General features: G+C 42.2%; 1 long non-coding RNA gene across 2 annotated transcripts in view; it reads right to left on the bottom strand.

Moving 5' to 3' along the window:
- The window catches only part of LOC110205679 (uncharacterized), a 164,148-nt gene extending 139,978 nt beyond the window's left edge, over positions 1-24,170 (bottom strand). For both annotated transcript variants that reach the window (XR_013483043.1, XR_002323647.2), the window contains exons 1-2: positions 23,965-24,170; positions 10,234-10,287 (exon numbers count right to left, since the gene is read on the bottom strand). This is a non-coding gene — a long non-coding RNA (uncharacterized LOC110205679). The remainder of the gene's footprint in view (positions 1-10,233; positions 10,288-23,964) is intronic.
- Positions 24,171-26,827: the final 2,657 nt, after the last annotated feature.

Here is a 26,827-nt window from a genome sequence, read left to right as displayed (position 1 = left end):
TGAGAGCCTGGAGAATAATGACAAGGAACAGAGAGATGCTAAGATGGCAAGAGATTGGGCAATGATTCATCATTCCATTCATCAGGTCACCTCTAGGTCAAGGTAATTCTCCCAGAGATGGGGGGGGCAGGGGGCTTGTCCTCAGGGGAGTGCTTCTGATCCCTTCTTCTCTATCCCCTTTATTGGAAGGGCCTTTTGAAAGGTCCTTCGTTGGCCTGCAATATCTGTCCCATTTGCAAGGAAGCCAGGTCAGCTAGCCAGGAAGCTGGCTACTCTGGACTTCTAAGAATGTGTGTCTTGGACTTTCATCTCCGGGCAGACATCTGAGCTCCAACTGTGCTCAGATTTTAATTTCAGGCCCCCGAGGCTGCACAGCTCTGGGATAGTTACACTTAAGAGCATTCAATCATTAAGTAGTTTTCAAAATTACACAGGAAGACCCACTGGGACATGGTAATTGGGATAGAGTGGGAAGACCCACCAGGCCACGGTAAGTGGGCAACACCCATGAAACCAAACCAAAAAATGTCAATAAAAACTTATTTTAAAAGTTAGTTTTCCAAGATAACTAAGCTTCCAAACACTCATTTAGTCATGGGCAAATTTGCCTTTGACTTTAGCCAGCCCCATTTCTGTGCCCTGCCCCCTCAAGCTAAGGCTGGTCTATATCCACAAAGAGACTGGAAGCAATCAATCAAAAAAACACTTTTGCCTGAAACTGGTGTACTTGCCACCCCCTGAACACATTGCCCATTTTCCAGCCACCATGTCTTTGCATGGTACAATTTCTGGTACTTGGAGTGCACGATCCCAATACAATGGCAGACGCCCACTGACATTCTATTTGGTCTTCAAGGTCACCTCCCGCAGAGGGTCTTTTCCCATCCTCCCCTGCAGTCATGAGTGCTTTCCCACCCCTGAATCACTCTGCGTTTACTTTACTGCGATTGTTTAAATATAGTATTGGACCGAGAACTGGCCACAGGATCAAGAAGATCTGACACATGCTGTCTGGGTGTCCCTGGGCAAGTCACCTCAAAATACCCTAAGCAGTTCTCTAAGATTGTAAAGTACAAAGAAGTTTCCAATCTGCACTGGAAGAGGGACATCCTTCACCTGGGAGTTCCCTACACTGGTGAAATCACAAGTCCAATCCCCATCATCTACTGCGTATTTACTTCTCTGTTCACATGTTATCCCCACCCTCAAACACTCCTAAAATGTAGGGGCCATTTTCATTTTTGTCTTTGTAATACCTAGAGCAAGACTTGATATACAGTTGGTGCTCAATAAATGCTTCTTGATCAGCAGATGAGAAAAAGCTAGGAAAGTTGTGGGACATGAACACAATGAAATGTTACTGGGCTTTAAGAAAGGATGAGCATGATGACTCAGAGAAGCACAGGAAGATTTCTATGAACTGATGCACAGCAACTCAAGCAGAGCCAAGAAGATAATACACACAGTGACTAGGACAGAGTAACTGGAAAGAATCACCATCAAACAAATGAAACTAATTGCTGTGAAATTATTAGGCCAAGCCTTGCCTGGAGAAGAGATGGGAGAAGGCTCCTCCCTCTACTTCTTTGTAAAGGTGTGGGTGTGGAACTCTGCATGCAACATTAAACTCTTTTCAACATGTTGGCTTTTTTTTCTTCCACTTGTAAAAAAATTCTTTACTATAAGAGAAGGCTTGTTAGGAGGTAACAGGGGGAAGGATAAGGGCAGCTAGGTGGCACCATGGTGCATAGAGTGCCAAATCTTCCTAAGTTCAAATCTGGCCTCAGACACTTACTAGCTGTGTGACCCTGGGCAAGTCACCTAACCCTATTTGCCTCAGTTTCCTCCTCTGTCAAATGAGCTGGAGAAGGGAATGGCAAACAACTCCAGTATCTCTGCCAAGAAAACCCCAAGTGGGGTCATGATGAGTTGGACATGACTGAACAACAAAAATGGAAAATATAGGTGATATAAAAACAAAAATTAAAACAAAACATTATTTAAAAATTTAAAAAAAAGAAATATTTGTTGAATTATAGAACTGCAAGAGGGAAATTGAGCATTTTCTCAGTGGCTTGGATAGTAATCTACATCTTTCCATGAGGAAGGAGAAGCAATTACCCCACTGCTGGCAGAAATTTCTGCCCTGTTCCTTGGAACCATGGATATTTTCCCTGATTGTTTTGTCTAAGAACATCTTTAATTTTTCCAAGCCAGTAGGGTGCTCCTAGGAACACTGAAGTATGAGTTGATTAATGAGTAACCGAGGCTGCAGCTCTGTGCCTTTCCCCTGGAAAGGCAAGGATAGGACCTGGTCCATCAGTGAGAAGTTCACAGCTGTGGTTAGGGGCTGATGACTTCACCCAAGAACCATTCTACATCCATTTTCACCAAGCATTCAGAAGCCTTCAAGGGAGTCAGCATTCACTCTGACAGGGAAATCACAGGTGAGAAATCAGGCACGAGAGAACCCTGTTCTAACCCAGCTTGGTGTGAACCACAGTCAGAGAGAGCTGGGCGGAAACCAAATTCCCCAGAATGTCACAACTCCACACCAGAACAGCTCAACACCACAAGGTTCATCTACAAAGCAGGTGTTGGGTGATTCTCCCTGTCCCACCCCAGCATTCCCCTCGCAAAAGGGTCCAGCTGAATACACAGAGAGAAGTCATCCTCATCTCCAAAACCCCCTCCAGCTGTAAAATCTCATGATTCTATGATCTCCATGGAGAAGATTTCAGCTCTCCCGGACTCCAAGCGGCAAATAAAATTCTAGTCTTCACTGGTTCAGAGAGTGTCCACCCTGAGGTATTAAGCATGAGCCCCAGTTACCCATAACACCCACATTCTCAAGGGCTGCTTGAGACAGATTAAAATGTAACTGGGAAATATGAACAAAATAAGCAAAAATACAAATATAATAAATAAAAATATAAAATATACAAAAACACAAAAAAGTAAAATACAATAAAACTAGATAATATTACATTTTAAAATAGTTACTATGCAGCCCACAGGGATCCTTGTGTATGGTTTTAGTGGCCACCATATTTATCTATTTATTTAATTGAAGATCAGTGAAATCATGGGGCTGGTTTAAAACACGCAAACACAAGCGCACGCAAACATACACCACACACGCAAACACACACGCATACAACTTGAACTCGCAGAGTTGTGAGATAATGTATGTAAAGTGTTCTGTGAGCTTTAAAGCATTATATATGTGTCAGTTATTATGAGAATCAGAGAACATCATACTGTAGTGGGTAGGTCACAGGACTTGGAGTCAGGAAAAACTAGGATTCAAATCCCACCTTAAACATTTAATGGCTGTGTAACCATGAGCAGGTCATTTAACTTCTCTTGTCTCAGTTTCCTCTTCTGGATCCTGAGGTTGACCTAGATAACTTCTGAGGTTCCTCCCCCTTCTAAACCCCAGGATCTTGGCAGATCTACTCTCCTTGCAGCTGCAGGAGAATTATAGGGGAATAGCCATCCCCCAGCCCTGCCCTTTTATTTTAGGGAAAGTTGTGTTAGAAAAATGAGTATCAGTGGTACAGCTGTCCGTGGGGTTTTCCCTCCTTATAGAATGGTTCACAAAATGCTTTAAATGTCATCGCAATAGTTCTTCCTTCACAAAACTGATGAGGTTTCAAAGGCATTCATCAAAGGGGTATAATGGAAGATGTGTCATTTGCTAGAGGGGTTACTGGGAGATGATGTCACGAGATGGTCTCCTGAGGGATGTGGGTCAGGGGGATCCCTGGGGATGGATATGGCAGCAAAAGAATATCATGTATGACTGAAGAGAGAAGAATACCCACCCACCACCTCCTGGCCCTGGGGCTACCTGGTCAGTACCTTGGTCCCCAGTGACACAGCTGACTAAAGGAGTTGGAGCATTTCTGTTTCTCTAAGCTGAGAATGTTCACGGTGTCCGTCACTGACTAAAGAATCAACTTGTGCAAGTAGGGACTTGCTGGGTATAGACGGGGAACCTCAGAGACCACCTAGTCCAGTCTCTACTAATTGGTCTTCCTGTCTCATCTCCGCTCAATCTTCCACACAATTATCAGTTAATATTCACAAAGCATAGGACTAGTGATGGTCACTCCCTTGCTTGAGAAGGTTGGGTGGCTCCCTATGCCTCTAAGATAAAATACACAATCCTCTGCTGAACTCTGAAAGCCCTTCCCCACTGGGGCCCAGCCAAGCTTTCCAGGCTTATGGTGATCGACTCCAACTGTAAGTGGGGTGTGCCAGAGATCAAACTGGCCTCTCCAGAGCCAGCTGTGAACTTTCAGTGTGAACATTTGCACCTTGGAAATTGGGGAATGCTACAAATCAGAGTGTGACTTACTGTTTTCTTGATTCTTTCTAGACTAAAAATGTTAACAATGTGTATTAAACTTGAAAGTGTTTTACATACACACACACACACACACACACACACACACACACACACACATTTTTCTTTCTGGGCAGCCAGTTGCTAAACATTCACCGGGACACCACTGGCTAAGGTCAGGCCAAACCAGCTTGCTCAATATTCCCCACAAGTGACATTCTGTCTCCTGTCTTTGTTCTTGCCCTGGTCTCCTGCACCTGGAGCGCTCTCCCTCCTCAGCTCTGCCCCTTGGAGCCCTTCAAGGGGCCTTCAGAGCTAAGTCTAAGTGGCTGCTGTCCTTCTTTTAACACACCTTTCTAGCTCACAGTATGTCAGAGGGGGAGGGGACCTCCGGTGCCATCTTGTCTAAGCCCTTCATTCGACACATGAGACTTAGCCAAGAACACAAGTTGTGATGATGCAGAGGCAGGGGGCCAAAGTGGATGGGAAGCCAGTCTTGGAGACAGAAAGACCTGGGTTCAAGTCCTACCTCAGATACCTGTGGGTTGTTTGACCCTGGACAAGTCATTTAAACTCCCAGTGCTTTAAGCCACTGTCTAAGACTATGAGTTTAAGAGAATGCATCGGTCTGCATCTGAAAGTTGTCTATACAAATTAAATCATAAATATACCCTGTCCCCATATTTTACTGAGAAAGAGAGAGACAGACAGACACAAACATAGAGACAGAGAGACAGAGACAGAAAGAAACAGACAGACAGAGACAGAGAAGACAGAGAAGAAGAAAGGGATGAGAGAGAGAGAGAGAGAGAGAGAGAGAGAGAGAGAGAGAGAGAGAGAGAGAGAGAGAGAGAAGAGAGGGAGGGAGGGAGGGAGGGGGAGAGAGAGAGAAAGAGAGAGAGAGAGAGAGAGAGAGAGAGAGAGAGAGAGAGAGAGAGAGAGAAGAGAGGGAGGGAGGGAGGGAGGGAGAGGGAGAGAGAGTAAGAACATTTAGCTTTAGCATATCCCTTATGGTAAACTTATTAAAGTATGTTCAAGAGTCACACAGGATAAACAGACTTAGATACATTGCTACCTCTATCACTGCAAGGAACATGGAACTCTATGAAATCTTGGCTCCATCTGAGCACATCTTCCATTGACTTCTTTATCAATGCTTGACTTTCCTATGGTAGGATGTACATTCCTGGAGGGCAGGGAATGGGTCATTTTTGTCATTTTTGTCAGTTTCTATGGAGCACCTGGTACAGTGACTGGAACACATTAGATGTTCAGTTCAATTGACTCTTATGTGACTAAAAAGGTCCTTGAATTGAATCTTGACTTTCTGAGCTGATTTCTTAAAAATTCTGCCAGCCCAGCTCATTCTACCCAATGCAGACCACCTAGTGCCTTGGCATGATGGGAATTTCCCCCAGCATTTCTGGTTGGAAATAGTCCAATGTTGAAGAATGTGGGAGAGAGATGTCAGTGTATGTGTCTTTATAGCCAAGGAAAACGGAAAGAAGAGATAAGAGGGACAAAGAGCTGTAGCAACTTCTCCTGAACTGGCAGCTCTGTGGCTTAGGATTAGTCCCAACCCTTCAACCCCTCCCCATCCCACGCCATCACCCTGACCAAGAAAGAAAGGGGGAGGTGAAGGAGGTAAAGATGAAAGAATCAAAGGAAGGAAGAATAGAAGGGAGAGAGAGAGAGAAAAAAATGAAGGAGAGCAGAACAAGGGGAAGAAAGGAGGAGGGGGGAAGGGAGACGGAGAGGGAGAGGGAGAAGGAGAGGGAGAGAGGGAGAAAGAGAGAGAGAGGGAGGGACAGAGAGACAGAGAGGGAGAGACAGAGGGAGAGGGAAAGGGAGGGAGAGGGAGAGGGAGGGAGAGAGAGAGTGAGGTCAGTTATTATCCTGTGTACCTGTCAACATGGGAAAGCTTTGCACAGTGTCATTTAATGGATGCTTGAGGATGGTAGGGATTTGCAAAATTCCTCAATTCTAGAATCACTAAGGAACTTGGAACTTGAAGGGACTCCAAATTAACAAACAAATAAACAAATGAATAAGTGAATAGATAAATGGATGAATAAGTGAGTGAATGAATGAATGAATAAACAAATGGAGAGATAGAAAAATAAACAAATGAAAGAATGAACAGATGAATGGATGGATAGATAAATAAGCCTTCTTCCCAACCTCCCAATTCCCTCCTAACTGCACGTTCTCTTTGCTGCTTTCTTTGCTGTGTGTTCAGGAAAAGTCAACTGGTCCACTCCCCCTTTTGTTTCCATGACATAAACCGTCTAAGAATGTGTGGTTGCTTGAGCGCGGCAGTGTCAGACCGTCAGCATGAAGCCTGGGCCTCAGCACGTCTCATGACGTCAGTGCACCAGCACATGCAGCCCCAGACACCACAGACAAGGGCTTATTAGCAGTCCAGGGCAAGAACGAGTGAAATAATGAAGGGGTTGGCCTAGATGACCTTCAAAACCCCTTTCAGCTCTAACTCTGAGATGCCAGCATGGTACCTGGCACACAGTAGGAGCTTAATAAATGCTTTTGGATTGATTGACTGTATGAACTTCTGTGGACCTCAGTTTCTTCCTTTGTAAGTGAGGGGGTTGGATGAGGTGATCTCTAGGATCTGTTCTGTCTTTAAATCAATCCTCCTGTGACCAAATCGTCAATTAGATGCCTTTCACCCCTAAATCTACAATGTTGTAGGTCTAATTCATTCAGCTACAAAATGAATGATTCCCTCTAGCTCTACAGATATGATCCCAGGATCATTTCTAGCTTAAGGGGCAGAGACAAGGGAAGGTGATGTCATTGTATCCCCATTGCCTTGTATACAACAGGTGCTTAATAAATGCTTCTTGGATTTAGTCAAACGGAATTGGGTTGGATCAAATTGAATTAAATTGATTCTGAAATGAATGAGGAGGTAGCATGTGAATCAGACTACTACAGAAAGGGTGGGAGGTTAACAGTTAAAGGTAGATGAGAAGACAATCCAGGCTGAGGCAATAGCTTGAGTAAGGATACCAAGGCGAGGCATATTTGAGGGGCAAGGATTTGGAATATGGAACACATGAGGAGATAAGTCCAGAAAGACAGGTTGGAGCCAAATCTCAGAGGGCCTCAAATGGCGAGTTAAGGAGTTTGGATTTTCATCAGTTGGCAGCCCCTGAAGTTTTTGCGATGCTTGAGCCTTCTACCAAATCCTATTCAAAATGTGCCTTCCACTTACTTATATGTTTACTGGCAACAATGATCGAGTAGATCTTTGAAGGGAAGAAGAGAGAGAGAAGACCTCTTCAGTTGAATATAGAATTTTATAACAACACGGCAACTGGGACTTTGGGCGGTATGCAGGATAGAGGAGAGGAAAGAAGCTTGAACTAAGGATCAGAAAACCTGGCGCCATCACAGATCAGCTTTGTGACCTTCCACCTCCCTCAGCCTTATTTTCTCCATTTGTAAAATGAGGGACGTCACAACTCTCTTCATCGCTAATAAATTGTCTCACATCTATCATTTCTTTTGGTCTGGTCATGAGGAGCTGCCCCAAACAAGGACAGTTCTCCAGCAAACCCAGAAGGCTTCAGGGAGAAACATGCTCAGTGTCTGTGATGTGAAAGGGGGATGTGACTTATTCTGCTTGGTCCCAGGAGGCAGAACCCACCTCAGTGTGCTTCAAAGACAGATTTAGGGTCAATGGATGATGAAAATTCCCAGATGATAAGAGCAGCCCACACGTATAATGGGCTGCCTCTTTCTTCCGGTCAGTGAATGAATTCAAGCATTGGCTTGACACCCACTCATCACATGTGTTGCAGCGGAGATTCCTGATAAATCGGACTGGCTGGCTACTCGCTAGCATGGTTCCTTCCAACTCTGAGGTTCTCTGACTCCCTCGTTTAGTAGCTAGAACAGACACTCTTCTATCAACCACTCTAATTCAGAGGCGCCATGTTCTCATGCAAGAGCATTGGATTTGGAGACAGGATGTGGGTTGGGATCAAGATTCTGCCTGACTTTGGACATCAACCAATCAATAAGCATTTACTGAGTGCCTGCTGTGTGCCAAACACTGTGACAGGTACTGGGTAGACAAAGGCTGCCTCAGTCTCTTCATCTGTGAAATGAGATGGAGAAGGAAATGGCAAACCACTCCAAGTGTCTTTGCCAAGAAAACCCCAGATGGGGTCACAAAGAGTCAGCTGCGACTGAAAAATGACTGAACAACAAAGACAAAGATAAAAAGCAAATAGTGTCTGCCCTCAAGAAGCTTATGTTCCATTTAGGTTACCATTCTTTCTTTCCTTCTTTCCTTCGTTTATTCAGCAAGCATTTATGAAGCACCTACTACATGCCAGGCACTGTGATAGGCACTGAGTGGACAAAGACAAAAATGAAATAGTGCCTGCCCTCAAGAAGTTTACATTCTATTGAAATTATCCTTCCTTCCTTCCTTCTGTCCTTCCTTCTTTCCTCCTTTCTTTCTTCCTTCCTCCCTCCATTCCTCCTTCCTTCCTTCTTTCCTTTCTTCCTTCCTCCCTTCCTTCCTTCCTTCTTTCCTTCTTTCCTTCTGTCCTTCCTTCTTTCCTCCTTTCTTTCTTCCTCCCTTCTTCCTTCCTTCCTCCCTCCTTCCTTCCTTCTTTCCTTCCTTCTTTCCTCCTTTCTTTCTTCCTCCCTTCTTCCTTCCTTCCTCCCTCCTTCCTTCCTTCTGTCCTTCCTTCTTTCCTCCTTTCTTACTTCCTTCTTCCTTCCTCCTTCCCTCCCTCTTTCTTTCCTTATTCTCTCCCTTCTTCCTTCCTCCAACAAACATTTATTAAGCACCTGCTATGTGCTAAACACTGGTTAGATAAAAACAAAAATGAAATACTGCCTGCCCTCATGGAGCTTCTATTCTAACAAGGTTTTTGTTAAGGATTTACTCTGTACCAGGTAGTGCTGGGTGTTGGAGAAACAGTCAAAAACAAAATAGTCCCTGTCCTCAAAGAGTTTACATTCTATCACATCCCCTCTTAGTTTCCTTCTCTGTAAAATGAGTCAATCAGTCAATAACCATTTATTAAGCGCCAGAAAGTGCACCAAGTGCTGGAGATTTAAAAAAAAAAGGCAAAAGGTACTTCCTATTCTCAAGACACTTACAGTCTAACTGGGGAGATAAGAAGCAAACAGCTATTCACAAATAAACTAAACCAATTAAACTCAATGCTTGCTAAGACCCCTTCTAGCACTGATCTTATGTTAACTGGAAAAGGAGGCAAACAGGCTTAATTTCTACATCCTTCCCCCGCCCCCCCCCCAGCCGCCCCCTTTCCCTGCCATGCTGGTAATTTGAAAATAAAAACTCTGAGTTATTTTTCATAAGTTAGAACAATAGCTCTTGGATCTGCTGGCCCAGGGGCCTGACAGGGGATTGGCAAGAACCAGTCTACCGCAGACCTTGCCAGTGTCTGTGCACATACTTCTAAGAATAACTCAGTGTCCAAGAATTCCGCCTGCTATATCAGAAGCCGAGGCCAGTCGACAGCTGTTTTGAATTAAGAGTGAGCTGAATGGTATTCCATTTTACTCGAGCTGGACCAATATTAGTTCTGCTCTCTCTCCTTTATTCCTCTCCAAAGAGTTGCCATTCACCAGACAGCTAGTTACAGTCTTCACCAAACAACCTCTCCAGTTCAAGTCACCAGCACTGGGTCAGCCCAAAGTCAATAAGTTAGTGGTATTTGCCTTCCCTGTCATTATCACCATCATCATCATCATCATCATCATCATTATCATCATCATTCCTGGAGTTAGAAGAAAAGATGGCAGTCATCAAGTTCCTGGGGTCAAATCCTGCCAGTGTAAGTCAGTCAACAAATATTTATTAAGCACTTACTTACTTTGTGCCACGTACTGTGCTATCACTGAACTTCCTTGGGTCTCTGTTTCCTCATCTGTAAAATAAATGAAATGGACAAAACGGCTTCTGAGATCCCTTCCAACTCTGGACTTGGAGTAAGAAATACCTGAGTTCAAATCCTACTTCAGATACTTAATTAACTGTGTGACCTTTAACCTCTCTCAGTCTTAGTTTCTTTATCAGTAAGATGGGGATAATAATATCCCCCACCTACCAATAGTACTCACCAATAGCGTTGTTGTGAGAGTAAATTCTAGGTGGTAAAGTGGATCAAGTGTTGGACTTAAAATCAGGAAGACCCATCTTTGTGAGTTCAAATCCTGCCTCAGACACTTACTAGCTGTATGATCCTGGGTAAGTCACTTAACCCTGTTTGTCTCAGTTTCCTCTGATGTAAAATAAGCTGGAGAAGGAAATAGGAAATCCCTCCAGTATTTTTGCCAAGAAAACCCCAAATGGGGTCGTATGAAGAGTTGGTCTTGACTAAAAATGACTGAAGGGAAGAGAATCAAATGAGGTAATTGTGGGTAAAGCCTTTGAAGTACAAGATAAATGTTAGTTACTGTGACCCCAAGTCCACCCCCTCATTTTACAGAGTCCAAGCTTGGGGAAATAAAGTCATTCCCCCAAGGTCACATAGCTAGTAAGTGGTAAAGGCAGAGTCTTAACACAGATGGAACCTGGCTGTGTGACTGACCTTGGACAATCCTTTTAATCTATCTCAGGCTCAGTTTCCTCATCTGCAATAGAGAAGTGATACCAGTCTTGCTTTCACAACTGGACTTGTAAAGTCATAGGGATGATCCAATCAGATAAAGAGCATAGAGCTTTGTCACCAGAAAAGACCCCAGAAATGGGAACCATTGGAACATAATGCTCTGAGGAGTGAGAATAAGAAAAAACATTTAAAATAAGAAAGTAATTAAAAGCACCAGGAAGACAATTCAGACCTTTTTAGGGCATGGAAAGATGTCGGGGCGGTCACTTCACAAAAGGATGGAAGTTTTAGAATTGGAAGGGTCTTCAATGGCCATCTGGTTCAACACATACCAGAAAAAAAAATCCAACAAGTGGACAACTGGACTCTGTCTGCCAGCCTCCACTTAGGAGGAGGTAGCCTATTAAACTTTTGGAAAAGTCATCGTTAGGAAATATTTCCAGACAGTGTGTCTAAATTTCCCTCTTTACAATTTCCCCTATTGCTTCTGGTTTTGCCCTCTGGGACCTAGCAGAGCAAATCTAATCCTTTTTTCTATACGACAGTCAGTCAGTAACAAACATTTATTGAGCACTTACTGTATGCTTGCTGCATAATGTGCTAAGCACTAGGATACTAACAAAGGCAGAAACTTGGTCCTTTTCTTCAGGAGCCGCCGTTTTACAAAGGGAAACAGCCTGCAAAAAAGTTGTCATTCGTGGCAGCTAAGTGGCGTCATGGTGCACAGAGCACTGGTCCTGGTGTCACAGGGACCTGAGTTCAAATCAAACCTCAGACGCTTACTAGCTGTGTGACCCTGGACAAGTCACTTCACCCCAACTGCCTCCAAAAAATAAACAACAAAAGTCATTATTTCCTTCCCCCCACCTCCTTTAGTCTTTTCCAGCTTAAACAACGACAGTTCTTTCAATTCATCTTCGTTTGTCATAGACTCAATGCTCTTCACTGTTCTTGTTGTCCTCCTTGGGTCATACTTCAGTTATCATTGCACTTTCTAAACCATAGCACCCAGATTGGAACACAGTCCTCCAAATACAGTATGAACAGGGAAGAGTAGAGAGCCACTAAACACATCTCCCTGGGCCTCAGTTTCCTTATGTGTAAAATGAGAACCAGATGGTCACCAGGGTCTATTTCAGCTCTAAATTGTCTGATCCCATGAAAAGTGCTAAGGGGATGAGATAGACATTAAGTGTTATGGTGATTTATGGCAAGGGGAGGCTGGTGTGGACTGGAGTGGTCTAGTATCACGGAGGAAAGAGATGGGGCTGAAGCTAGGCCTTAAAGGACAGGAAGGATTCAAATAGTCAGAGAATGCACAGGAGGGCATCGGAGATGACAGAAGTGGTATGAGCAAAGGTCTAGTGGAGAGAATGTACACAGGGGAGTGGAACATTTTTGATGGGGAAATTTGGGGACAGACATTAGGTTTTAAATCAAATTGTAGAGAGCCTTGAATGATGTGCTAAGGAGTTTAGGTTTCATTCATTCATTCATCAAACATTTATTTTGGACTTGAAAGAAGTCCAATAACAACAACAATAATAATAATATCAATATTTGTGGTGGAGTTGAAAGAAACAGAAACTCTTTTGAGTGTTGTTAATGTTTTTTTTTTTCTTTCAGGGTCCTTGGAACACTTCTCCTAAGAGTACTTCATTGCTTGTCATGTTGAGGGGTACACGGCAAAGGTGGGCCAGACATGGAAAGAACCTCTCCCTTATTCTGATGGCCAGCTTACCTCTTCCCCATCCCATCCTCACAAATCTGACCTTGAGAACTTTATTTCCTGCTTCTAGCTACAAAGAGGCATGTCATGTGTCCTCTGTCTAAGTCTAGTGACCTTTTCTGAGATACCTCTCTTGCTGCCAGGTCACAAACTGGTTCATTCATGCTTCCTCTCTTGACGCTCCATTCCTGTCAGGGCTAAGCTCCCTTCAGAGAGACAGACAGCAAGAGGGGTTGGTACATGAATGTCCCTACCCATTAGTCTTTCTTGTCTCTACCCCAGGCCCTTCCCTCTCTGGTTACTGTCCTCACTCAAAGCCTAAGAGAACAGCACAGTGAGTCTCTCCATTTGTCGACAAGGGCCCGTGTTTAAATTCTGGATTTCCAAGCAAATATGTCAAAAGGATGACTGTCCTTCCTTCATTGAAGTGGGGCAGAACTTACAACAAAGTGGGGTCTCCATCTCCCTTCAACCTATCTCCTTCAATGTTTAGCCCACATCCCTGGCTACCATTTATCCAGATGGAATGCCAAGATTGTCCTTGCATTTGAGTGTAAGTCAAGAAGACCTGAATTCAAATCCCACATTTCACACTTACTAGCTATGTGACCCCCAGGTGACTCACTTAACCACTCTTGGCCTCAGTTTCTTCATCTGTAACCCAGTATCATATTAGTTTTTGGTCTCCATATTGAACTGCTACATCATATTGAGCTGGTGGTCCCCTTAAAACGCCTAGATGTTCTTTGTTCACACAAACTGATCTGAACCATGCCTTCCCACTCTTACACTTACATTAATTTTGTAAAACCCAAATGGAGAACACTAAGTTTATCTGTATTAAGTTTTGTGATTGGGAAACAGAATCACAGAATGATAGACTTAGATCTTGAGACCTTAGAAGCCATCTATTAAGTATTTAGTATGTGCTGTGCTATGCTCTGTGAATTCAAAGAGGCAGAAACAACCCCTACCTTCAAGGATCATAAATTTTAATGGAAGAGACAATAACATAACATAGCATAACAACATAACATAACATAACATAACATAACATAACATAACATAACATAACATAACATAACATAATGTAACATTATATCATATCATATCATATATTACATGTCTTAGTACATATTCTATCAAATATTTTAGAGATAGAGATAGAGATAGAGATAGAGATAGAGATAGAGATAGAGATAGAGATAGAGATAGAGGTATAGGTATAGGTATAGGTATAGATATAGATATAGATATAGATATAGATATAGATATAGATATAGATATAGATATAGATATAGCTATAGCTATAGCTATAGATATAGCTATAGATATAGATATAGCTATAGATATAGATATAGATATAGATATAGATATAGATATAGATATAGATATAGATATAGATATAGATATAGATATAGATATAGATATAGATATAGATATAGATATAGATATAGATATAGATATAGGTATAGGTATAGATATAGGTATAGGTATAGGTATAGGTATAGGTATAGGTATAGGTATAGGTATAGGTATAGGTATAGATATAGATATAGATATAGATATAGATATAGATATAGATATAGATATAGATATAGATATAGATATAGATATAGATATAGATATAGATATAGATATAGATGATATAGATATAGATACAGGTATAGGTATAGATATAGATATAGATATAGATATATATATAGATATAGATATATATATAGATATAGATATAGATATAGATATAGATATAGATATAGATATAGATATAGATATAGATATAGATATAGATATAGATATAGATATAGGTATAGGTATAGGTATAGGTATAGGTATAGGTATAGGTATAGGTATAGATATAGATATAGGTATAGATATAGATATAGATATAGATATAGATATAGATATAGATATAGATATAGATATAGATATAGATATAGATATAGATATAGATATAGATATAGGTATAGGTATAGGTATAGGTATAGGTATAGGTATAGGTATAGGTATAGATATAGATATATAGATAGATATAGATATAGATATAGATATAGATATAGATATAGATATAGATATAGATATAGATATAGATATAGATATAGATGATATAGATATAGATACAGGTATAGGTATAGGTATAGGTATAGGTATAGGTATAGATATAGATATAGATATAGATATAGATATAGATATAGATATAGATATAGATATAGGTATAGGTATAGATATAGATATAGATATAGATATAGATATAGATATAGATATAGATATAGATACAGGTATAGGTATAGATATAGATATAGATATAGATATAGATATAGATATAGATATAGATATAGATATAGATATAGATATAGATATAGATATAGATATAGGTATAGATATAGGTATAGGTATAGGTATAGGTATAGGTATAGATATAGATATAGATATAGATATAGATATAGATATAGATATAGATATAGATATAGATATAGATATAGATATAGATATAGATATAGATATAGATATAGATATAGATATAGATGTATTTCAGTGTGCACATGAAGCATACAGAGTAAATGGAAGGAAGCTTCAGAGGGCAAGGTATTAGCTATGATCATTGGCCCTGGCCAATCACCTTGTAAATGTGTGCCATTTGCAGAAAGGGCTGGAGAGTATAGATGGTTCAATGCAAGGCCATACCCAGTGCTAGAAAAATGCCTTCAGAATACATGTTTCATAGGCCGTGGGTCAATACCATGTTTTCATACAATGGACAACTTTTGATTTCTCATTGACACAATGATCATTTAACAATTATTGGAGACTTTAGGTGCCCAAGGCTGGTAGACCATCAGAGGAGCTTGAGCGGCCCTGGCTTTCACCAGAATCAAAGTTGACAGGATACAGTTGGCTAACTAGATCCAATAAAACTATTCAGCAGTTGAGTAGATGAAACCTCCCTGCAGATGGACATTCAATGTTATGGTGATTTGTGGTAAGGGGAGACCAGTGTGGACTGGGGCAATCTGAGATGATGAAATCTACTCCCAGATGGACAAACAGATTTTCCCCTAATGCTATAATATTTTGATGTTCAATCCTTGAGCCCAGCATGGTGATGCACACCTGTAATCCCTGCTAAGGAGGAGGCTGAGGCTGCAGAATTTCTTGGGAATTCTGAGCTACAATAGATTAAAGCCAATTGGACAAGTGCTGTCTGGCGCCAATGTGGTAAGCCCTGGGAGCAGGAGACCACCAGGCTGCCTAAGGAGGGGTGAGCAGACACAGAGCACAGACAGAGTAGGTCAAAGTTCTTAGACTGATTGGAAGTGAGGTCAAGTCCATGTGTGACCACTGCAATTTTTGTCCCTGAGTGAGATAGGGGAGGAAAGAATGAAAGAGGGAGAGAGAGAGAGAGAGAGAGAGAGAGAGAGAGAGAGAGAGAGAGAGAGAGAAAGGAAGGAAGAGGGAGAGAGAGAGAGAGAGAGAGAGAGAGAGAGAGAGAGAGAGAGAGAGAGAGAGAGAGAAAGAAAGAAAGAAAGAAAGAAAGAAAGAAAGAAAGAAAGAAAGAAAGAAAGAAAGAAAGAAAGAAAGAAAGAAAGAAAAGAGAGGAAGGAAAGGAGGGAAAGAAGGAGGGAAAGGAAGAACTATAAAAAGAAAAAGAAAGCCTATTCAGAACTTGCTAGTTTCATCAGTATCTGTTTTCCTTTCACTGGACCCTGACCACAGCCTCTCGACACTTTGGCAGATGATCTTACAAAGTCCCCTGGGGGTGAAGAATTAATTGCTCTGTGGCAAGCCTTGTGTTGAGCTTCTGCCAGCCTAGCTAAGCTGGTCATCAGAGAAGACATTCACAGTCCAACACTGGTCTGTAGCGTTTCTCTTTGTCTCTGCAGCCCCAGCTCCTAGCAAAGTGCATGGCACATAGTAGGCACATATACATATTCCTTTTGATGGGCAGATTTTCCTTCTAAATGGTTCTTATTTTTTTAATTGTATACTTATTTCAAAGGAAGCATGGCATTATGGTTAGAGAGCTGGGCCTTAGGGTCAAGGAGCCTTACGTTCAAGCCTCACCTCTAACAAGGCATGGTAGTGCATGCCTGTAATCCTATTATGGGGAAATTGATGAAGGAGGATTGCTTCAGCCCTGGAATTCTAAGCTCCAGTGGGCTAAGTCAATTAAGTGTCTGTGCTAGACTCAGCATTACTATGGCGAGCCCTCCTGGGAGTAAGGAGCCACCAGGTTGCCTAGCTGCTGTGATGATTAATGGATGTAATCATTAATATTATATTAATATAATATTATATATGATTATTTATTTTATAATGATTGCTTCAGTGTTCTAAGCAACCTTCTAACACTGTAAGTTGCAGAGAGGATACCAACCTGCATTGAGAGAAGGAATTTCCTTACCTGGAAGCTCCCTACACCAATGAATTCATTCACAGGTCCAGTCCTCATCCCTGCCCTTATCTAGGGAGGCCTTTGGGTTTCCAGTACAGACCATTAGCCCACCGGACAAAGCCTCCAATTCAATGTTCCATTGTGGGTCAAGGAGCCTGGTTGAGGTTCCATCCATTAAGCCATACCCAAAATCAACACTCCAGACCAACCTCCTACCCAGGGGTGTTGTGAGGATTCCTTTGTCAATGTTGACACTGCTCTCAAGACAAGCAGTACTATGTAAGTGCTAAGTAGGAATGTTATATTATCCACCCCCCACCTCGCCCTGGATGGGAAGAACACAGCCGTGCGTGTCTGACAGAAGGGAAAACAGCTCCAGAGAGGACAGAGGGCCAAACTAAATTTGGCATTTCACCTTTCATTTCCCCTCTCCCCTCCAGTCACTCAAACTCAATGTAAAGTGTTTCAAATATTCCACTACTTTCCCCTCCTACCCACATTTCCACTACTCCCCACCCAACCCAGAAAGAAAAGGAGAAGAGAAAATCAATGCCATACAGATGTGTTTATCCTTTGCTGCTCCGGGATAAAAGATGTGTTTCTTTTAAAAGAAAAATAAAAGGAATCTCACATATCTCAGGGGCTGGATTTATACATGCACGAAAACAATCACTGGACAGTCAGACCACAAACTACTTAACCGTCCTTTTCAGATCAAACCCAGACTTCTATTTTATGGCTCATAGGACAATCTATTTAGAGATGGAAGGGATCTTAAAGGCCATTTAGTCTAAGCCTTTCATTTTACAGGTGAGGAAACTAAGGCCCACAGAGAAGTTAAGTGATTTATCCCAGTAAGTATCTGGCATCCGGTCCTTGCTGACTCTTGGATTCAAGGTTCTACCCACCATGTCAAGCTGCCTCTCAAGACCTCTCAGGACATCTCCACCTAAAAGAGACCCTAGAAAGCATGTCAGCCAATGCCCTCATCATACAGATGAGTAAACCGAGTCTCAGAGAGGTTTGAGTTGGGCTTTAAGGAATGGAACAATCAGGGTAGTCAACAGGCATTTTTATTTTATTTTTTATCTATCTATTTATTTATTGCTTTTTTGTGAGGCAATCGATTAAGTGACTTGCCCAGAGTCACACAGCTAGTGAGCGTTATGTGTCTGAGGCTGGATTTGAACTCAGGTCCTCCTGACTCCAGGACCAGTGCTGTAACCCACTGTGCCACCTAGCTGCCCCAACAGGCATTTTTTAAAATGCTTAATATGTGCCCCACACAAAGACAAAAATACAGCGCCTGTCCTCAAGAAGCTTAGATTCTAACGATGGAGACAATCTAAGCACAAATAAGATATATGCGGACTCGATAGGTAGTCACCTGACAGGAGAAGACACTATCACTTGGGTTAATATGTTGTGAATGTGGTACAGCATCAGGCTGCCTGTTAGCTTTCACTCACTAAGTAATGGGTCCAATCGATCAATTAACAAACCTTCATTAAATGCCTGCTCTGTTGCCAGGCACTGGGGAGTCACAGACAAAAATGAAATCGTTTTCTGCCTTCAAGGAGTTCACACTCATTTGGAAGAGATACTATTGTATAAGTGTGTGTATATGTGTGTAGGTATGTACATATATGTGTTTATACACATATGTACATGTACACACAAACACACATACATACGTATGCATTGTGTGTATAGATGTATATAAACATACGTGTGTATATGTGCACACATATATTCGTGTGTGTGTGTGTGCGCGCGCATGTGTGTAGGCAGCTCATATGTACGTGAGGCTTAAAACCACCAAATCAGTCATAGATATAGAACTAGAAGGAGGGCACTTTTACTGCTTATAAAGTGCTTTACTTGCAATAATCTTGTGATGATGATGATGGTGATGGTGATGAGGAGGATGAGGAGGATGAGGATGAGGATGAGGATGATGGTGATGATGATGATGACAATGATAAAACTTGTACTCCCTACCTCAAAGGGCCATAGTGAGGAAAACAGTTTGTAAACCTTTCCAGCACTATAAAAATATGATCCATTCATTTACGATGGAATTATTATCATTTCCACTGAATTGTACTACTTAGAAACAACAATAACAGTGAACATCTGTACAGAGCTTTTCATTAATCCCTTCACACGTTGTATCTTCGGGCCAGAGTGGACTCATCTCCCCTGACGCGTGGGTCGCTGCCTACCCTCTGGCCATCTGGATGAGCTGCCGCCCTCACCCAGTCCTGGAATGCTCTCTCTGCCCATCTCAGCCCCTCAGAGTCTGACTCCTTCAAGGCTCTGCTCAGGGCTTGGGAGCTCTATGAACCATTCCCAGATCTCCCTAGAGATTAATGCTCTCTCTCAAAATTGCCTGGTATTTATTTACCTAAGGACAAGTTGTAGCTGTCCCGGTAGAATAAATGCTCACTTTTTTTCTTCTTTGTACTTCTAGCACATAAGTGTTTAATGAATGTTTATTTAATTGAATTGAACCATCTCATTGGATCCTCCCTAACTCCTAGAAATACCTTCCACAGGTTTTATTATCCCCATTTTACAGATAAGCAAACTGAGATTTAGAGAAATCAAACAACTTTTCCATAATTACAGAGCTAGTATTTGGGGAAGGATTTAAGGTCAAGTCTCTCTAGACTCCAGGTCCAACACTCTTTTCACTCCACCGCCTAGCGCCTCGGGGGTGGAGAATGCCAATGCAATGAACAGAATGCAGAAGCCATCTCTTAGGAAAATGCTTTCTTTGCCAGTGAGGATTGATGCTAAAATCAGGATTCCGCATAGATGCCAGAGACCAAAAGGGCACCTTGAGTTGGCTTAGGACCAGTTATTCTTTGGAGCCAAGGCTACTTTTTAATAGGAAGTTGTCTGGATTACAGGAAACCCCCCCCCCCGTGTCTTTCTCTGTCTCTCTGTCTCTCTGTCTCTCCGTCTCTCTGTCTCTCCCTCTCTCTCTCTCTCTCTCTCTCTCTCTCTCTCTCACTCTCTTTCTCTCTCCTCTCCTCCTCCTCTCTTCTCTTCTCTTCTCTTCTCTTCTCTTCTCTTCTCTTCTCTTCTCTTCTCTTCTCTTCTCTTCTCTTCTCTTCTCTTCTCTTCCCTTCTTTTCTCTTCCCTAGCCTTCTCCCTCTCTCCTCCTTCCCTCCATCATTCACACTTCTGCTTGCAGCATGCCTAGCTTTCATTCTGGTCCCACATGAGTCAGCTGGCCCAGCCCATGGAAATCAGCTGTCTTGGTCTCAGGGTTATGTAGTATAAATATGAATATACACACCTGTACATAAATGCATGTGTGTGTATCTATAGATGACACCGCTATAGATAGATGATAAAAATGATAGATAGTTGTTAAGTTGTTTCAGACTCTTTGTGACCTCATTTGGGGTTTTCTTGGCAAAGATACTGGAGGGGTTTGCTATTTCCTTCTCCAGCCCATTTTACAGATGAGGAAACTGAGGCAAACAAGGTGAAATGACTTACTCAGGGTCACACAGCTAGTAAGTGTCTGATGCTGGATTTGAACTCTTTTTTTTTAGGCAATTGGGGTTAAGTGACTTGTCCAGGGTCACACAGCTAGTAAGTGTCAAGTGTTTGGTCTGAGACTGGATTTTGAACTCAAGTCCTCCTGACTTTAGGGCTGGTGGTCTATCCACTGTGCCACCTGGTTGCCCCACAAGTCCTACTGATACTGATATGGAGTAGATCATGTGAAAAGGGTGTTCCCCCTCCTCATCAGTGCCTCCTGGCTTCCCTGACTTCCTTCAAGTCCAGCTAAGATCTCACCTTCTACAGGAAACCTTTCCCAATCCTTCTCAGCTCTAGCCCCTTCCGTCTGTTCATTATCTCTGACGTATCCTTTATACAACTTATTTCTACATAGTTGTCTGCATGTTGTCTCCCACTTTAGACTGTAAGCTCCTTGAGGGCAGGGACTGTCCTCTACCTTTCTTTCTATCTCCAGTGCTTAGCACAGTTCCTGGCACATAGTAGGCATTTAATAAATGTTTACTGACCGACTAGCTGATTTGACTTCACGATGCCCCAGATAATGCTCTAAAGCATGGATTCTTAACCTGCACTCAACTATAGAGAAATTTCAAGGAATCTGTGAACTTGGATGGAGAAAAGTAACAACATGGCAATAAATATGATTGTGAGAAGATGTCCATAAATCCCACCAAACTGCCAACGGGGCAGGATTAAAAAAAGAAGAAAAAAAGTTAAGAATTGCTGCTTTTAAGATATAAATTACAGACCAGTTGTCCATCTGCACCAAGGGAAGAATTTTTACACTGATAGTTCCCTACACAGAAGAGGGTTTCCTCCCACCAAAAAAAAAAAAGTGTATGCATTTCCCTAAGAAATTATGTTAATTATCACTTTAATTCTTTAAAAGTATGAATATGAAGTTACGTGTTAATTTCATATATACTCAAAGATTCCTCCAAAGATTGCAAACTTTTTTAAAGAAAGAACTGCAAATAGAATGAGGAGACAGTATGTGTGGTGTCTACCCCTCTTCTTCCTATCATAATGGCTACTGTAGTATTGGGCTTTTTAAAATTATGAAGGCATGAGATAACCAGCTCCTATTCTTCCCTCCCATATGGGGAATTTCTAATTCTCTATTTGCAGGGATTTTCAGGGATTAATGTAAAAGGGGGTTAAACATCTTAATCCCTCTGAATGGAGAAGTGATTAATTCCCTTTCCTCCCTACAACCACCCAGTTATTAGACCCTGATGTTGACAAGGTTGGAGGGGGGTGTCCAGGAACAGCTGGGAAGCCAAGTACTACACAGCTCCTCCCAGCTGTTAATTAATTCTTCTGGAGTATTAGAAATATCAAAGCACTCTCCTGATAGGATTGAGCAGCCCTAAGGAAGTCAGCCCTCAGTGTGTGAAGTTGCCAGTCTAATGAATGAGGAAAGGGAGAATCAGCCATCGAAATCAATCAGTGAATAGTTAAACTACTTAGTACTTGGTAGCATGATGGGAGTTCAAATCCCACGTCTGACATTTACCAGCTGTGTGACCCTAGACAAGTCACTTAACTTTTCCTTGAGAGGATGAAATGAGATAATATGGGTTAGATAAAGCCCTTTGCAAACCTTAAAGATGCTAACTGTGATTAATGTTAGTTAAGTGCCTACGATGTGCCAGGCATTGTGTTGGGTTCTAAGGATACCAAGTCAAAAGTGAAACCCTCCCTGGCCTCTGGGTAGATACAGGATCATTGATTTAAGGATAAGAAGGAAACTCAGAGGTCATCAAGTCAACACCTTCTTTGTACAGGTGAGGAAACTGAGGCACTGAGAGGGTAAGTGACTTGCCCAGTGTCACATAGCTAACAAGTCTCTGATTCAGGATTTGAACCCAGGTCTCCTGACTTCTGATCCAAAGATCTGATAAGCAAATACTGGATTTGGGATGGGATTAGGGATTCAATCTGTGATTCTAGTGGTATAAAGAACTTCCACATGAGGAAACATCTTCTACCAATACAGATTGGCACCTTTCCTGTCATTTACAGTCTCAGAGAATCATCTGATGCTCAGTAGAGGATAAATAACAGTCACAGGATCCCACAGCCAATACGTGGCCGTGGCAGGGCAGGAGCCCAGGTCTTAAAATCTCTCAGCACCTCGGAATTGCACACAGCTGCAAGATTTCAGATTTTCTCTTCCCCAAACCTCCGAAAAGATTTGGCTTTTAACTCCCTCCCCGAGGGAGCAATCTCATTTAACTGGAGGAAATGAGGTGGCATCACAGTGGACAGAATGCTGGGCCTGGAGTCAGGAAGAACTGAGTTCCAATCCAGACTCAGACCCTTACTAGCTGTGTGACCCTAGGCATTACTTAACCTCCATTTGCCTTAACTGTAAAATGGGGATAATAATAGTACCAACCTCACAAGCTTGTTGCAAGGATGATGTGAGATAAAATTTGTAAAGCGCTTAGCAAAGTGTCTGGTACACAGTAGGTACTTAATAAATGCCTGTGCAGTGTCTGTCCCCCACCTCATAGCAGTTCCTAGGAGGGAGTCATAAAGGCATTAAGTAGGTATGACTATATTGCTTCTCTACTCAGTCAACTTCACTGGTTCCTGTTGCCTCTAGGATTGAATTTAAACTCTTTTCTCATCTTTAAATTCCTTTATAACCCAGCCGAAGCTTACCTTTCCAGCATTTTTATATATCCCACTCCCTCCCACCCTCTAGGGTCCAGTCAAATTGCCCATTCTGCAGTTTCTCAAACACAATACCTCTGTCTCTCTGTCTCTGTCTCTGTCTCTCTCTCTCTCTCTCTCTCTCTCTCTCTCTCTCTCTCTCTCTCTCTCTCTCCTCTCTGTCTCTCTCTCTTCTCCACTTCCTTTCTCTTTGTCTCTTCTCCCTCTCTCTATCCATATCTATATCTATCTATCTATCTATCTATCTATCTATCTATCTATCTATCTATATCTATCTATCTGTCCCTGTCTCTCCTCTCTCTCTCTCTCTTCTCCACTTCCTCTCTCTCTGTCTCTGTCTCTGTCTCCTCTGTTTTCCCTCTGTCTCTGCCTTTGTCCCTCTCTGTCCTTCTCGGTCTCTCTGCCTCTGCCTATCTCTCCTCTCTTCTGTCTGTCTGTCTGTCTCTATCTAACTCTATCTCTGTGTCTCTGTCCATCTCTCTGTCCCCTATACCTAGAACGTTCTCACTCCACACCTCTACCTGAGAATCTTGACTCCTGAAGACTTCCCTGAAGTTCCACCATCTATTTGCAACCTTTCTTGAATTCCACAGTGGCCAGCGCTCCTCTTCCCCACCAATCCCCTTCCCCACAAAACCAAAAACAATACCTTTTTATATCCTTAATATGTGTATGTGTTGTTTTCCCTGATAGAATGGAAACCCCTTGAGGGCAGGAACTGTTTCATCTTTGTCCTAATTCTTTGAGACTCAAGTTCCACCATGGTCTAGCATGTAGTAATTTTCATCGATTCAGTGACTAAGGACCATTACAGGGAGCCCAGACCTGGTCCCGTATTTCCCAACACAGCACGGTTTCCACTGTAATCAGCTAAGTGCGGGCTGCTTAGGGAAGACAAGAGCCTGGCCTTTAGCCCCTTATCTGGAGAGCCCAGAGCCAGGCAGCATTTTTCAGCCTTTTAAGGCCTTCTGATCTTTACGAGCCTGCAGCTGCCCCACCAGCTGAAGTAACTCAGGCTGGCTTTGGGCATCTGTTCTAAATGTGTACACAGACATTGAAACTTTACATTATTTTTAATGGGAAGGGACCTAATGGGTCATGAACCCTAAGCCCTTTTTACACAGAAGGCTTAATCCAATTCAGTTCAACCAGAAAAACTCAACAGATGTTATTAGGCACAGAGACAAAAAGTGAAACAATCCTTGTCCTTACGAAGCTTCCATTCTAACAGGGGAGGAAGGGAGACATGGACAGAGAGGAGTAAGGACAACATATATATGAAATAAATGCAAAAGACTTCGAGGAAGTGGTGAGAGGAGAAAAAAAGGACTTCTGTGAGACCCAAAGTTAAGAGGTTTGTCCAAAGTAAGGCCAAACCGCTAAGCATGGAGTCAGGAAGACCTGAATTTTAATCCTGGCTGTGCTTTCCCAGGCAACCCATATAACCTCTCTGGGCCTCAGTTTCTCCACCTGTAAGATGAGAGGGTTGGACTCACTGACCTCTACAATCCCTTTCAGCTTTAAAAAATAGTAATAGCTAACATTTATGTAATGCTTACCACGTGCCAGGACCTGTGCTAAGTGCTTTACAATTATTATCCCATTTGATCATCGCACTTGAGAGGTAGGCGCTATTATTATTATTCCATTTTACAGATGAGGAAACTGAGGCAAACAGGGTCAAGTGACTTGCCCAGGGTCACAAAGCTAGTAAGTGTCTAGGGCCAGATTTGAACTCAGGTGTTCCTGACTCCAGGCCTGGAGCTTTATCCATTCTGCCCCCTAAATCTATGAACCTCTCTAAATGTTGACTATTATTAACTAGGTCAAGCTTTCGAGGCTTTCTGATTATGTAAGCAAAATAATTTAAACACCATAGTTTCGTAATGGGAAAAGTGGCTGTCTTGAAGCAAATGGGTAATGACTTCTTAGTTACCTAGAGAAATAATAGTTCTCATATCTCAATGACAGGCAGCTAGGTGGCGCCATAGAGCACTGGGACTGGAGTCTAGAAGACTCAACTTCATGAGTTCAAATCTGGCCTCTGACACTTACTAGCTGTGTGACCCTGGGTAAGTCACTTCACCCGGTTTGCCTCAGTGAATGAGCTGGAGAAGGAAATGTGAACCATTCCAGTATCTTTGCCAAGAAAAGCCCAAATTGGGTCTCAAAGAGTCACATACGACTGAATGGCAACAAACATACCTCCCTGAGATAGATAATAATAATGAATAATAATGATAATAATAATAGCTGACCTATATATATATACCACTTCGAGGTTTACAAACTGCTTTATATAAATGATTATATTATCATATCAATGATTATTTAAATTATATAAATGATTATATTATTAAATAATTATGTAAATTATCTGATGAACAATCCCAGGAGGTAGGTACTTTTACTATCCCCATTTTACAGATGACGAAACTGAGCCTGAGAGAACTTAAGGAACTTGCCCAGGGTCACGTAGTAATGGTCTGAGGAGGAATTTGAGCCCAGGTCTTGCTGACTCCGTGTCCACCACTCTAAATCCAATGCCCCGTTGCTACTCTGAGGGATGTTTCTATCACTTGGGATCTGGAGCTGGAAAGAGCCTTAGAAATTGTCTGGTCCAAGGGTTCTTCCCCTTTTTTGTATCATGGCTCCCTCTGGCAATCTGGTGAAGCCTATGAACTCCTCCTGGGATCAGAGTTCTCAAATGCATGAAATTAAATACATAGACTTACAAAGGGAAACCAATTACACTGACATAATTATCAAAATATATTTAAAATTTTTCATGGACTACAGATTAAAAAAAACCCTGTCGGGTCTAACTGCCCTCATTTTACTGATGAAGAAGGTGAGGGGCCCAGAGGGGCTCAAGGTCCCACAGGTAACAAGTGGCGGGGTCAGAATTGGACCCCTCAGCCTCAGACGGCAGAGCTCTAGCTCTTTTCCCAGTAAAGTGGTGGCTCCGAGTTCAAGATTCCTCCAGGGACTAGTTTCTTTAAAAAAAAAAATGACGACATAAAGACAGGCTGAAGAATGGCGGAGATTCCAATGGCCTAATTTCTGCCATTCCGGATTCTTTTGGTTTTCAGAATCCCTAGTGACCTGCCGACGATCCCAAGCATTCCATGGAGTAAAAACAGGCCATCCTTTGACAAGAGCCCAGGACCCCAAGCCGGAAGCCTGGTCTCTATTCCTGGGTCCAAAGAGCATGGAGTCCCTGGGAGACATGACTCTTAGCAAGGTCAAGAGTGATGGTATTTCTCAGCCCCTCAGAGTGAGGCCAAATCTGGCTGCTCCAGAAAAATAAAAGGGGCCACCACAGATGACAAATTTCCACTGGGCTAGACGCCCATCCCATCCCATGAAATGGCCACCAGTCCGTCTATGGGAACTCTTCATTGTTTAAAACTGAAACATTGCATACTTTCCATATATGCGAAGGAAGTATGTACAAGGTATGCTAAGAATTACCCAGCAAGGACACCCATTTCCTTGTATTTGAAATAGAA

The sequence above is a fragment of the Phascolarctos cinereus genome, unplaced genomic scaffold, assembly GCF_003287225.1.
Source record: "Phascolarctos cinereus isolate Bilbo 61053 unplaced genomic scaffold, phaCin_HiC Scaffold_1;HRSCAF=81, whole genome shotgun sequence".
NCBI classification, from domain to species: Eukaryota; Metazoa; Chordata; class Mammalia; order Diprotodontia; family Phascolarctidae; genus Phascolarctos; species Phascolarctos cinereus.
This window is presented reverse-complemented; position numbering and strand designations above follow the sequence as displayed.